The 15507-nt window shown below is 44.8% G+C and overlaps 1 protein-coding gene across 1 annotated transcript in view; it reads left to right on the top strand.

The window, feature by feature from the left end:
* The window catches only part of LOC119464462 (synaptotagmin-1-like), a 224640-nt gene that overhangs the window by 92069 nt on the left and 117064 nt on the right, over positions 1-15507 (top strand). The window contains 1 exon segment of the mRNA XM_049655814.1: positions 5371-5446. The gene's annotated coding sequence lies outside the window, so the exon portion shown is untranslated.

Below are 15507 nucleotides of genomic sequence, written 5' to 3'. Positions count from 1 at the left end.
CCGATGTACACTACGTTGCTTTCCCTGTGGCCCAACCAAGGACGTCGGAGACGTCAGGCTCCCGCAAATGAACAATGCAGTACGACTCGCGCTATCCATTTCTGTCGAGCCCGGCAGCCCGCAATGCGCGCTTCGCTGCAGACAGAGTTCTACAGTTACTGTGTATGCTACCAAAAGTACTACGTTTGGTATCACATACAGTAGCTCTACACAGAGTGTTTCTTTGTGGACGGAGCCGGGTGATGTTTGGCGCACGAGAACGTAGAACTGAGCTGCGCAAGGAAGAAAATAATTATCGTTGGTGTTGGTGTGCTCCTTGTGAGCTGCCGCTTACCTCCCCGTTCAGGCGTGTCCATGCAGTCCTGTGAAATACACCTGGCACTTTCTAGAATTGCCGCATAGCTCGGATATTGTATCTTGTGTATCTTGTAAACGTTCAGTGTGCCAAATTGATCCGAATGCGAGCTGTCCTGCTTGGAAGTCGTATCTGCTGCGGTGTACAAAGTGCTTGTTGGAACTATCGGTGACTTATGCGCAAGCGCTTTCGGAAATTTACGTTGTTATTTATGTTTGAGTAGGTCTACTTTTTATATGCATTGTAGGTTAAGCGAAAAGGAGTGGTTGTCGCCTCGCATGATGTCATCTCCACAACACAAACCAATATATATATATATATATATACCGGGTTTTTCAGCTTACACTTTCAAAAATTTTGAAAGATTTCCTATGGCAGATAGCACAATTATAGTTCCTGAGCTGATCTAATCGACGAGATAGACATGCACAAAAAAATTGAAGAGCATACTCGACTGATTACCAAACATCCACTAATGAAATTTTAGCTAATTACCTTATGATCCATATTGTAATTCACAAATTATACCCGTGGAGTGCGCAAGGCGGATCCACTTGGAAAGAATTTTCAGGATGACACCAGTTTTTCAGATAATTCCCGAACTTTGCGGAGAAATGCAGTAGCGTTCGAGTTAATTTTGTGCTTCAATGCATAAAAGGACGTTTTTTTTAAGTACTTGCGTGCCTATTTTCCACCGGAAGTCTTATGCAAAAACTTAGTGGTTCTAAAAAAATGTCCAGGGACCACCGACCATGATTGTCAAACGAAGCGAATAACTTGTGCGAACCGTATAAGTCATCTAAACGCACTAGCAGTATGCTTCCCAAGTTTTCTGCTTACGTCGATAACAGCGCTCGATCATGGCGGCGCACTTTATAGCTGACAAGTGTTTAGTAGACGGCATGACAGCCTGACGACAATGACTACGCGACTATGACGATCAGGGCGTGACTACAATGAAATGACGATCATGGATAGGATCGCAGCGAGACTGGGACACCAGTATAAACCGAATGGCGTCACGACAACGGAATCATGTAGCGTAATGACAGCGATACCATGACGACGACGGAATGCTGACGGCACAACGACTGTGCACCCGCGCTTCTTTTTGCGCTCGCGTGCCCCACGGATGCCAGATACCCCTCCGACCATTCTCTTTAGCATTACGCAGACCCCATGCAATGTGGCAGCCGGTCTAAGCGAAGCTGTAGTGAGCTGGCAAGACGAAACGGCCTGTCTCGACAAGGGACAAGAGATGTGCGACGAACACAACCCGCAACTGTCAGCCCATGGCGCCGAGAAAAGCGAAAGACCACTGCTGCCAGTCACAGCGCCTAAACCCTCGGATGCCACAAAGTGCACTTGCGAGAGCACGTGCGTCTCAACGAGTCATTTGGCGTTCGGCGAAGAACGTGTCCAGCAACTCGGTTAGCTCTTGCGTGAGAGCAAGTGCTCCTTTCATTTGGTGAGATACTCGACCGCCAGACCACGGCAATCCTATAACAGTGACCAACCAAATCTATAGGCTTTAAAAATGAGCCCATATTGCCAAAGATTTGATTAACATTGCAGTCGCAAAATATGTACATTTTCTTCGAGACTCAGATTCGGAGGCTGAATAACGTTCATATCTGCCGCTATACGTTTATTTTCGTACAATATCTTGCTTACCTGGGCTGTTCTGCCAGAAATTATTTTCTCGCACTGTGAACAGGGCCAGTGTTGAGAAGACAACTGCCTACAAAATTATTACACGTAAGAATTGTCCCGTGCAGATCTTGTGCCTAAATTGATCTCATAGCTCTGACCTGTCACGTGCTGTCCAACCTTATTTATGGAACCACATATTTTCTTTCGCTGCAGATCGCTCGCACTTGATTCGGGGTGCTGCGTAACTGGCTATGGTGACGTCTAGGTGACGACCTAGAACATGATTTACGAAATCACCTATCGTGATTTTCTTACACTTTCATGTCAGGAATTGCAGAGCACTAAAGGACTTACGGCTATGTTTGCTTACGACGAGGAACAAAAGTGTGATACTCTAAGGAGATGTTTCACTGTTTGAAAACTTATTTGTAAATGATTATTTTGGGGGCTGTAGGCTTTAGACCACTGTGTAAAATACGCCTCTGCAAACTATGTTTAAACACTGGACGCTATTAAAGAAAACCTGACAAGCATAAAGCTTGGTATGTGCGGAAAATTCTGCACCAGACTGTAATCATTGCGAAACTCTGCATCAGAAGCATCGCCACCGAGAAACAACATACTCCAAGCAAATGCGCCTACGACAAAGTTCTCAAAATATACAGCCAGTATGGATGGTATCACGGCAAACCGATTAGGTTCGAACTTGCCCGAAAATAAAAAAAATCAGCGCGTCATACAGAGCAAGCTTCTTTCAGTCCCCTTCGAATATGACAGATCCCGAGCCAGAGCAGGGTAGGGAGACTGAGCAACGCTGGTCACTGGCTCCTTTGATAGGGGAAATACGTGGCGTGAAAACAAAAGCTTCACATACGTACCAGGGGTTACAGTAAAGCTATATGTTGCTTGGCAGCTAGCATTAATTCGTTATTTTTGTCCTACAAGTTTCTCTTGTTTCCTCCTATTTAGTTCGTACATGCTACTGCGGCAATACAGTGCAGCTATGCGCTGACTTGTTCTGGCCAAATTCTGTGTCTTGTTTCGCGTCCCGATGAGGTAAAAGGAAGGCAGGCCTGTGCATGACACAGCGGCCGCGTGTACGATGCTAGTGGATGGCAGTGTGTGACCTTTGCGCTTCTCGGAACCAAGCTCGATCTGTGTTGTGACCAGGTTCGTCTGCTGGCCTGCTGGTGGCAGCAGCGTGCGCACCCTGATTAATATCGACCGGCGTGCAGTACTTGTAGTGCACGCCCGAAGCACGTGTGTGTGTGTGTGTGTGTGTGTGTGTGTGTGTGTGTGTGTGTGTGTGTGTGTGTGTGTGTGTGTGTGTGTGTGTGTGTGTGTGTGTGTGTGTGTGTGTGTGTGTGTGTGTGTGTGTGTGTGTGTGTGTGTGTGTGTGTGTGTGTGTGTGTGTGTGTGTGTGTGTGGTGTGTGTGTGTGTGTGTGTGTGTGTGTGCGTGCGTGCGTGCGTGCGTGCGTGCGTGCGTGCGTGCGTGCGTGCGTGCGTGCGTGCGGAGGGGGGGTGCTTCTCGAAGTGTCGCGCACAAATTTTGTCCATTGTTTTAAGCGCTCGCTTATTTCAGCAATTTTTTTACGCCACTGGTGCAGTAGTCGAGGATCAGATGGCGAAGCGAAGAGCGAAAACTTCTTGCGTCCTTTGCCATAACCAGATTTACAGCCAGGAATAAAACACCGTCCTGTTGCTCAGTCTCTTCACGCACAAGTATCAAGATACCTTGTTCCGTCAGGCATGAATAAACATACTGCAGACATGGTAAACAAAGCGAAGAAGACGAAAATTTCGCACCTTCGCTTCCGCGCAGACGTAGAGGAGTGAAAAACAAATACTTCTGTTATCTTTTTGTACAGCATCATTTATCGTCTGTTTCCTCTAAAGACATCTAAAAATGTTTCGTATGCGTGTATAAAAGCACTACCGCGTGTTTATTTGCGCTTTTATTATTTGTGCGCATATATTTTTTGTGTTTGATTGCTGTCAAATTGAGACGGCCGAGGGTCCACGTTTGTAGCAGACGACACGCTCTGCGGGTGCCGCGCTGCCCGTTTTGCGCCGCCGCCGTCGCTGCCGGTATCCGCCACTCAGCGCATGCGCACATGGAAGCAAGCTGTTGAGTGTTTTCCACGCGCCTCGACAGATGGCGCTACGCGATGTGTAATTTGCGTTGCACGGTTCGTCCCGAGCGAATGCGTTGCGCGGCGGCGGAGTCGGCGCTCCTGTTTATCTTACTACGTGCTGTAGAATGACATGAATCTAAGCATGCTAGTAGGGATCCAGGATACGGCTGGCTTGCCTACCATATATGGCTCTATCGGCTGTTTATTTGAGCGAGTGAATAAATGGAATGGAGGGTGTGAATGCCGCACGCACTTAACACAACGTATACGGTTGCATGAATGGAGTGGAGGTTAACAAAGAAGCTCGAGAACAAGTTAAGGACCGCACAAAGAGCGATGGAACGAAAAATCTTAGGACTAACGTTAAGAGACAGGAAGAGAGCGGTGTGGATCAGAGAACAAACGGGGATAGCCGATATTCTAGTTGACATTAAGCGGAAGAAATGGAGCTGGGCAGGCCATGTAATGCGTAGGATGGATAACCGGTGGACCATTAGAGTTACAGAATGGATACCAAGAGAAGGGAAGCGCAGTCGAGGTCGGCAGAAAACCAGATGGGATGATGAAGTTAGGAAATTTGCAGGCGCAAGTTGGAATGCGCTAGCGCAAGACAGGGGTAATTGGAGATCGCAGGGAGAGGCCTTCGTTCTGCAGTGGACATAAAATATGGGCTGATGATGATGATGATGATGATGATGATGATGATGCTGATGATGATATGGTTGCATGAATTGAATGGCAAGCATGTTACATGGGTGATTGAAACGAGGAACGAACGTATATGGCAAACCGAAGGTATGAGTGCGTGAATGACACCTTTTGCTGATAAGTCAGCGGACGTGCCTGTTAGTCAGCCGTTAGGATGCCGGATATGTACGTGGATTCAAAAATGCAGGCAAGGCCGGCCACTGCCCCGAACTATAACCCCCCTTCCCCGCCTCTACACCTAAAAACGGTTGTTGTTATCTTTATAACAATCATCCGCATTCTCAATTATGTCAGCGGAAGAAACAAGCCCCACTGATGCAACCTTAATTTCTCCTGTCCTCTGTCATCTAACTATTTCCAATGCCAAAGCACGCCGGATGAACATACACGTGTTCCTAGTTATTAGCAATCTAAGGCGCTGAGTCAGAAGACCTCACTATAGCCAACTATATTTAATTGTGCAGTTAAGGCAATTCAATGGAGTATGCTGAAAAACTAATTTGTTCTTTTCTTTGCAGTGCTACTTTACAAACAAGGCCCACTCACGTCTAGACAAGCCTCTGGGAGACCTATCGATGCGCTTCTTCAACCACGGTAAGAAAGTTTCTGTTGTAAAAGTTTAACACCATTACGTTTTTCACGCAAAACAAGCAGAGAGGCATATTTCCTGAAATTTTGGTTTAAAGGAATTGTAATAGACCGGAAAAAAGAGTAATGTACTACGACATACTTTGAAATTATGCTGAGCGAGAATAATAAAGCAATTTGAGGCACTATTACGCAAATCCATTCGAATTTGTTTCCATTCCATTTTCCTCGCTAGCCCACCGCGATTCGTCAAAATGTTTGGGGGCCAGGCCGAATTGGCTTGCCTGTCAATATGCATCATGAAAACGGCGAAAACGCTCCATCTCAACGTGGCGTGTACACACTGATTATGGATGATTAGGTTAAAGAAAAGAAGGAAAATGTATTTCAGATTTTAGGCTTTTATCAACATTAGCCTTCGCCGATTGGTCAGAATGTTTTCGGGCCACGCCTACTTCGCCTGCCTGTCACGCCGCTACACAAAACCACGAAAACTCTCCACGTAAAAGTGACGTGTACACTGTGAAGGTGCACTGTTATGCCGAACTAAACCGAACGTTTTCTGGAAAAGCCGTGGAGTAGCCCTGTTCCGAAAGGTCTAGAAGGTGGCTGCCAACTAATCGCTCTCGCAGATGCTGCTAGAATCTGCCGGTGAAAATTAATTTCTTCGCCTATAAGAAAAATTTTGCTCGACAGTATAACATTGTTGCGCCCTTTCCGCACCTACTTGGCATCGCGCTGCCAAATTTTTATTTATCAAACGTGCCTTTCCACGTCACCGCAATCGTCGATGCGCCACCGCAAGGTATATCCAAGGGGAAGCGGACCAATTAGAGACGCGGATACCACTATCCTCTCCCGGTCATGTACCGTCACTCCGCTAGCTTGGCCTCATCAAAACCCTCTCCTCTTCTGCTCGCTCTTCCCCACTTGTCAGTCGATTCAATATGGAAAACCTGTCGAGATAGGCAATGCTAATTGCTTTAAAAGAAAGCAAGTCACCGCCTATAACCGAGGAGAGTGCTTGATTGAACTGTTGAAATAACCTTGCGGGTGACCACCCGTGCTTGAGTCGGTGGTTACGTAAATTGCTACAATGGTACCTATTGCTACAGTGGTTGTGATGGAGAGACGGTTGAACGTGGAACGACCGAAAGCACCGATCCCAACGTCGTCTTCATTTTTCACCCAGTTAAAAAATATCGCGCAGCACTGCTAGTAAACTAATTCATTGGCCGCGGTCAATTGAAACGACCGCTGTTTAACAGGTGTGGTCTATTATAATTTTCTACGTTCATGTTCATGCTAAGAGACTCCCAGTAAACTCTGAAAGGAATAAATTAGGATTGGAAAACGCACCGGCAACCACAACAGCGTGCGGTGTCGCAGAAATATAGCTACTGTAGTGGTGAGACCATTCGACTTTCTTGCACTGTTATGTGTCTCCTTGCTTCACCCACTCTGTATTGTCTTATGTCTCTCCTTTGAATTCTGCAAAACATATTGAGAATATGAAGCTAGATGGGCAAAGACACTCTCTCTCTCTCCCCTCATTTTCTTCGCTTCATGTGGCTGGTTTGTCCTATCTTTCAATAGGAACAGGGTTCTCCTTTCTACAACATTCATTTCCTTCACTTTTACTGTGAACCTTCTAAACTTTAGCGCACTGCCCAAAGTGTATGCGAAATCGTCGACTGTGGTATGACGTCGTACTCTTGTAAAATTTCTGCAATATTTTATGCAGCTCGCACTCCGCGTATCCCATCTGGTTGCCTGGATTCGCCGGGGTGTACTGTTGGGCTTTGTCTTCTGCAGTGACGTCAGAGCGGCCTTCCGGTGTTACATCGCTTCCTGTTAGGTCGCGACATGGTGCGCTCTTCATTTCCGCTTTCTCTTCCGCCGTCTGCCGGCGCATTTCGACCTATAGCGTTTCTTCCCTGGCGTCTTCCGGGTTGTAGTCGTCCCGTCGACCTTGTAGGTCTTGATATCCGGGTACGAATTCGAAATTCAGTTCATTTCTTGTTATTTTTTCACACATCTGGCCTTTAGTGTTCCATCGCTTTCCACGTGCGCCGTTTTCTTTAACGACCTCGATGGTCTAAATAAATGTTTTCTCTCTCTCTCTCTTCTTGAACTTTCGATCAATCAGCTGTTCATTTCCAGGCACGATAAAGTGCGTGATTGTTTGCGGTACCGTGATGGAATAGCGTATGGGAGCAAATAGAAAAGAAACTTAATTGAATTGGAAACAACATGTTTTTAAACTGCTGAGTCAGGCTTAAAGTGTTTAGTGATGTGGCTAATGAAGTATCAACACAGATGCGTCTTTCAAAGCATTTCAGCAGCGACTCGCTGGATGTACAGTCTTCTTAAAAGGCAGCATTCACAAATCATATCAGATGCAGCATATGAAATGTTGTCAATTATTGTGATACACAGTGGGGCGGTACCTTTATTTATGGGAAATAAGGTCCACGGAAGCCGGCAAGATGGACGAAGTTTCACGAAAGGCAAAATTGTCATACACAGTTACAAAGCATGAAGCTACAAAGGAAACCCTATAGGGTTTCTGAGAAAGCAAGCTTGATAGTTGTAGAACACTTGTTTTCTGAATAATCTCTCCATGGTGGCTCCGGGCGGGAGTCGTGCGTCTGATAATTTCCCTTTCTAAATTCATAAAGATTCAATAAAATGTATTATAAGGCCGACATGTTTGCAATGCGTTTTCCAATGCGTCCGTGAAGTTGCTGTCGTATTGACACGCGGCTTCCCTGAAACTACAGCACTAGAAATGTTTGCTCTAGCACGGGCCATGTGTGCTTTCGAAAGTACCTTTGGTGGCATATAGGTGAACCTTAATCTTCCATACATGTCCATCCGCCTATACACTTTTCACGAACTCGATGACTCTGTGGACAAACGGCGAAGCTGCCTTCAAGTGCCCGGGTTGGTCGCTTTAGTAAAGGTTCCCTGTACACGTGTGAAGGTTAAGTGCATTCATAGAGACCGACAATGCAATAGGTTGGCGAACTCAAAAAAGCGAGCTTGCTGCGCCAGAAACAACCCTTACCATGTCCATTAATAAATGCGAGTAGATATAAACTCGTATAGATTAGGTTTATCGAGACATGGGCAGAGGGGTCGGCCAGAGGTTCACACTGCTTGGATAGCTGCTGCCTGCTCTGTAGAGGAAAAGAAATGAGAAAATGATGTTTGACGATCGGGTGAGAAGGGAAAGGCGAAGGCAAACAATGAGCGGGTATTCAATGACCACGGCACGTGCAGAAGCCGGCGCCCGGCGCGCCAATAAATTCGACCGAGTGCGCTTGCATATAGTGAGGAGTTCGAAAAAGCTCCTCTGCTCAGGTAGCATGTTGAAATAAGTGAAAAATTGAAGTCACTGACCCTGTTGATTGTTCATTCAGGCGTGCTGATGCTAAACGCTCGTAAGGATGTACATGTGTGTGCGTACTGTCTTATTTGCTCACTCCTTTATGTCATTTCTGTATATCTATTAGACATTCAAATCTTGTGGGAGAGCCGGGTATGTTTTTTTTTTTTTTTGCTGCTAGCACGTGACTCATAATGTGCGACAAAAAAACTCGGGGCATCAGTAGTGATTCGAACAGAAACGTCATTGTCATGCTGTCATTGCCCTTTGGCAGTTAACTGGGGCGTTGTGCCAGTTGACGACGTGCCTTGTCCTATAAATGGAAGCGCAGTAAGGCCTCATGTTAGAAGACAAGCGCAGCAACTCTGTCCAAAGCTGATTCGGCGTCATTCTGACATGTAAAGACCGCAAAGATGTAAGTTGCTGTAAAAGAAATGTCTTTTACGTAAGACCGACAACTCAGTTATTGGCAGTCAAGCTAGGAACTATTTACGTACAGGGAAAGAGCATGTGGTTAATTCACTTCCGCTCGGTGTTTTAAATCTAATTTATATACTAACTGTAGCTAGGCTAAGAGCTGTTGTGCTGAGAAAATTCAAGCTATTCTGTTGAGTCGTTCTTGTAATTTGAACGAACTGAAATAGGTAAGACATCTTGAGAATGTTTTTTTTTTTTTTGGAAACGAACCGTACAAAACGGAGGAACAAGTGGTAATCATTCTGGGCGCTCCCACTGCGTACACAATTTTTTTTTTACAATTTGCTTCTGTATATCTAAGAGTTGTGATAATATAAAAAGCTATTTTCTCTATAGTGGATACGTTGGCTGGTCGCCGCATGCTTGTACAACAGCATAATTGACCGAACTATTTGACACAACAATCGAAGCGCTTAACTCGCATATGGCCTTTAGTTCTTTTGTAATTATAGTATTTTTTTCGTGAAAGCACACAAGGACAGTTCGGCAAACATGATGATGCAAGAAATATTTGTGGGAGTTAATAAGCAATTAACACCTTCCCAAAATGCCGAGGTAAAACATAATGTGTGCACGACTATGCATAGCTTAGGCGTGCAAGGCAGCCTTATGCGCAAAACATTTTTTTTATTTCACAACCAAGTGCTACTCTCACAAGGATCCCAGTCTTTTCTTTTTCTTTCCCTTGAATATTGGTTGTTCTCGAAAGAACTAAATAAGGAACGTTTAGAGTTCTCCGGAGAAGTTGATGTGTGGTATTGTTGGGGTATCCTAGATAATGTGAAAAACAACGCACAGAACTTGCCTTGTCTTCTAGAGATAATAAATAATTATAAAAAACAACGCAATGTGCTCATCAGCGCAAACAAACATCAATGCATTTCGCCACATATATTGAGGGCGCGTTTCAAGAAACTGCGGCAAGCAAAGGACTCCTGCTAAATTGATAATAGCACTTAATAGCACTTGATCAGGCAGTCAAGACCAAGTTGTCTTTGGCAGGCTAGTTTATTTTCTTGTTTACTTTCTCTGTATAATGTACAAATGTTATCGGTGTAATTACTGCTCACCTTCACTTCCTCAATGGGATATGTGCTGTAGAGTTATTAGTTAGAAATCTTGTTCAATTTTGCTATTTAGCTAAGATATCCCTGAAATTTATCCCGCAAGCATTATCCGCCTTTCCAAGTATGGAGTTCCTGTGATACCACTATGATATTTACCAAAGTTGATATTCATTGAGTTTGTTTTCATCAAAAGAGCATCGATCTTGTATATATGGGAAGTAAATGCGGCATTTTCAAAGCGTGTTCAGCATGTCTGTTTTGCTTCTAGATCCGTCCTGGCATAATAGGTCTGCGCTGCCCATGATATTTGTACACGTTACAGAAACATCATCTGCTATTACGACTAATTGATTAGCTTATTTTGGCGATCAGTCTTTGCTTCCCCACAACAGCTGTAACTTCATATTTTTAACAACCTCACTGAAACGCGTATCTGGTGTGTCCCTATATATGCCCCATCTGGGCACCGGGCTAATAATATTATATCTTGCACCAGATTAACAGTAGATAGTTTAATTTGTTCAATTCATCATTTCTCTAAACTCGCTCACTATCACTTGCTGTATCGTCTATTTTCTTTTTTGTCATTTCTTTCAGCCCGGACCCATTTCTTTAGAAATCGGCTATAAGAAAGAAGAGTCATGTGCCGCTTCTTGCTATTACCTGGGTGACAAATCACGGTGTAACAACAACTAATGAATTCAATTCACTAATTGCCGTTTAATTATCACTTCAGAATGAAATTTCAGAATTGAAGCTAAGCAACAGTGGAACTTTGTCGGCTTAGCATATATGCTGACTATAGCACCACTTTCAGGACATTTATTCCCAAATTCTCCTATAAAACGTGGGGCTGTGGTGTAAATGTGGTTTTTACCAGCTGCAGGGAGGCTTTTAGCAAACTGTGAACTAGAGTACAAATGCATTTGTTGGCAAATTTCAAGGACATATTACTCGACCGAAAGGAGAGGCAGTCTTACCATTTCGCTAAGCAAATGTTATTACTATATTGCTCGGCTTCAAATTTTAGAGTTTCGACTTGCATTACAAAGCGGATATACAGGGTGTTTCAGCGAACACTTTCAAAAATTCTTAAAGGATGCCTGTGGCAGATAGCCCAATTCTAGTCAATGAGCTGGTCTACTCGAAGAGGCGGACATTACTTTCACGAGAAATTGTAGTGCATAATCGAAGTATTTACAAAAATTCACTAATTAAGCTTTCAACTATTTATCTGATGGCCCTTATTGCAATGCACAAATTGTAGCCGTGGAGTTCGCAAGGCGGATCCACTTGGAACGAATTCTCGGGATGACACCAGTTTCGAGATATTAATTCCCGCACTTTGCGGAGAAATGCATTGGCGTTCCAGTTAGTTTCTTTAAAAAAACGCCGCTTTCTGCATTGAAGCACAAACTTAACTGGAACTTCAATGCATTTTTCCGCAAAGTTCGCGAATTAATATCTCGAAACTGGTGTCAACCTGAGAATTAATTTCAAGTGGATCCTCCTGGCGAACTCCACGGCTACAATTTGTACATTGCAATATGGGCCATCAGGCAATTAGTTAAAAACTTAATATAGTGAATTTTTGTTATTGATTCGATTATGCATTTCAATTTCTTGTGAGAGTAATGTCCGCCTCTTCGAGTAGACCCGCTCATGAACTAGAATTGGGCTATCTGCCACAGGCAACCTTAAAAAAATTTTGAGTGTTCGCTGAAACACCCTGTATATAACCTTACAAGAAAGTGTTTTTGACAAAGTACCTTGATCTTGTTTTTTAACATCTGAAGTTACTCCTTCCTCATGAAATCCTCCTTAAAAGGCGGAACAGTGCTTTATAATCTGTGTAATCTGTGAAGAAAAATACGGTGCAAAACTGATAAAAGAACACGATACACTTTTCGTGCTTAAGAATTCTCCTGCTGAAAGATTTCTTTTTTTGTGTGTGTGTACCTGCGTGTTGAGTAGCAAGAGGGCAAATTATCCAGAAAACAGGGCTCTACGATATTACGTTGGTTATAGTTCCCTAATATAGAAATAAAGTAGGCACACGGTAATGAAGCTTGTTACCCATGAATATTCTTTAACTATAGTTTAGCTGAATAAATTGCAAAGTTCTACGTTAAGGAGCGTTGTAAACAATAGCAATATAATTCTTGTTCTCAGAGACAGAAATTATCGTCCCATATTATTACATGATATGATGTCAGGACGGCAGAAAACTAGATGGAATGATGAAGTTCGGAAATTTGCAGGCGCAGCACAAGGGTAATTGAAGATCGCAGGTAAATGCATTCGTCCTGCAGTGGACATAAATATAGGATGATGATGATGATGATGGTGGTGATGATTATCCAGCTCTGAACTCCGCCCGAGCTTCACCGACGTGGGCCATCGCTTAGGTGCCGGCTGTCGTTGGGAGGGACCTTCACGAAGTCTGACGCTACACTGTCTGGGATGACTGACAGTGCTGCATGCGATGTCTACGGTAGCGAAGGAAACATCGAGCAATTGATGTGCCACTGTCGTCGATTTCAGACACAGACAAAACACTCTTTATGGCAGTGCGATGACTTCCAGATCGGCCGTTGTCCTAACAGGTGTTACTCGAGCACGGTCCCCATCGGCCGCCGACCCACGAAGCTGTGAAGGATATTTTCCCTTACCTAAGAACAACTTCTCCAAACGCCTTTGACTTAGTTGTGTACTGAGCGCACATGCGCGAGCTCACCGCGCCTTCCCTGCCCCCCCCCCTCCCCCCTCTCACACATTGTTTCATCCTCTTCAACATACCCTTCTCCCGGCGGAGGGTAGCCAACAAGATGTTCTTGTGGTTAACATCAGTACCTTGCCCTTCTCTTTCCTCCTCCATACCCATCCTGTCTTCCTCTTTTTTTTCCAGTTTCGTGTTCACCTGTCTTTCGCATTGAATATTAATTGCAGCCCGGTAGTGTGCCTTCATTTCGTCCCTAAGCGCTCTCCGCATTTCTCCGTCGCTGTTCCTTATGCGGCATTAATTTCAACGCAAGCGCGGTTTCCCCCTCGAGATGGGCCGGGAGCACCTAACGACCTCCACTGAAAGTGGAAAGTTTCGTTCGCAGAAGCCAGATGTGGCTATGCCTAATGAGTCTTAATTAAAATGTATCTTACGACCGCGACCTGTAGCATCCAGGACTGTTCGCCATTTGAATCTCATCGTTATTCCCATGTAGATTAGATTCGTTCAGCACGACCATTTGCCACTGGAGGCACTCGGCTGCACTCATTAACATAAATTTGCATGCAAATTTTGGCACACGTTTGCCATAAGTTTCGGCAGAGTAGTTGTGACGGGACTCAATTACAGCGAAATCATCTTCAAGCCTCCACGTAGGCGACGTCACGTGGCGGAACGCGTCGCTGCGAAGTGGTGCTGTGCTTGTTTTTTTTTTCCTACCTCTATCGTAGCAATCCACATTTCTCTCCAGCTCTCTATCGCAGATGTTCTTGAGCCGCACAGTCCTCGTCCATAACGGTGTAGCAACCAGTCATGAATGCTCATGGGTTGGGCTTGCACTTACTGCTCATCTTTCACTTTGATCCTTGCTGCATTTATTCTAGGAATACTAATGCGGCGCCGACAGACGAGGACGCAAGAAGGCGCAAGAAGGACACATACACAGAAATGGCACTGTGTGCCTTCTGTTGTCCTCGTCTGTATCGTATAACATTAGTATTCCAAGACGCCATAGCAACAAGCCCGCATAGCAACACTTGTTGACTCCACTGTTTCCCTTTCGCTCTAGCGTGGGTGGTGAACGTGTCGTATCCCTGGTTAGCCTTTCTGTCTGGCGTCCTGTTCAGCTAAGTATCTCCAAGAAATGGCAAGCTTGGCCACACAAAAAGCCGACCGGTCAGGCCACTCCAGTTTTCTCTGTTGTCTTCGTACGTCGAGACAAGCGCCAGCGTTGTAGAAATAAGTGTTAGCGGTTTAGTTCATTGACCTATACGGTAAGGTCGCTATGGGAAACATTAAGGGACGTCAAAGAGGGGAAAGGGAAGTATTTCAGCTGTAGTGAATTAGCCCCTCTACAACACCCAACCCACCCCCCCCCCCCAAAAAAAAAGAAAAAGGAACACACTCTTGCCATCATAGGAGGTACGCTTAGCCAGGAGTATGTCTGGAAGAAAGTAATACGTGTGGAGAAGGGGCCACCTTCAAATTCTCGCGCCAGCTTGCTCTCAGTGTGAAGTGCATGGATATTGACAGCTTCCGCTCGCTTGTACATCCATTTATCGTAAAGATGGAATACATTATGTATTCTGAAAGAGCCACAGAGAAACTTAGAAAGTTTCAAGAGCTTTTGGAGAGCCACAATGGCCCAAACACGAGAAAATAATTATCGGTATTCATGAAGTCACAGCTACATACCGGCTCTGCGGTTTTGGGAAGAAATTGAGAAAAAAAAACTTTAATCTCCCTTTTTTTCCATATTAATCAGCTATTACGACGAAATACCGGAACTATGGCTTTTCGAAGGATAATTTATCTGCCTAAACTGATTTATGTGTTCCTCTCTAGCGTCCCTTTAACGCCTGTGTAGGCAATCTCACAAATTTCTCTAATGTGCCAGAGGCTGCAAAGAACCACAGTACTTTGTTTTAAGTTGGTCCGATATTTCGCAAGTGCCTCCTGGCCGCACAACATAACTAGCACTCGGCCAGAGGGCACTGACATTTAGAGAATAAAATAAAGGACATTCATTTCGATTATATCTGAGCGTGCCGTAGAAGCTGCTGCTGGTAGACGTTGGCGTTGGAGACTTTGCTCAAAACTGAACGAATCTCGCTATGACGCGAAGGACACGTCACGCATGTCCACAAGCTTTGATACAATCGTGTTCTTTTTTTTTTGTCGGCTTACGCCAGCTAGTTAGCGCTTCCGGTCCAGAATAATCGTGAGCTGATCGTAGTCCTGATAGGGTTGGTTTTCTCGAAATTTTTTTCTCCAGGGGGGGGGGGGGGGGGGGCGATGGTCGGAATCGAAGCCAGTTTAATGTACTAATGATTTATATCTTGTCATTTACTGTTCACGAGCGCTGCATCCCGGTGACAACGTTGTGGAAGCTCGGACCGCTCACAAATAG

This window comes from Dermacentor silvarum, chromosome 9 (assembly GCF_013339745.2).
Source record: "Dermacentor silvarum isolate Dsil-2018 chromosome 9, BIME_Dsil_1.4, whole genome shotgun sequence".
NCBI lineage: Eukaryota > Metazoa > Arthropoda > Arachnida > Ixodida > Ixodidae > Dermacentor > Dermacentor silvarum.
Note: the sequence above shows the minus strand (reverse complement) of the source record. Positions and strands in the feature narration are given on the sequence as shown.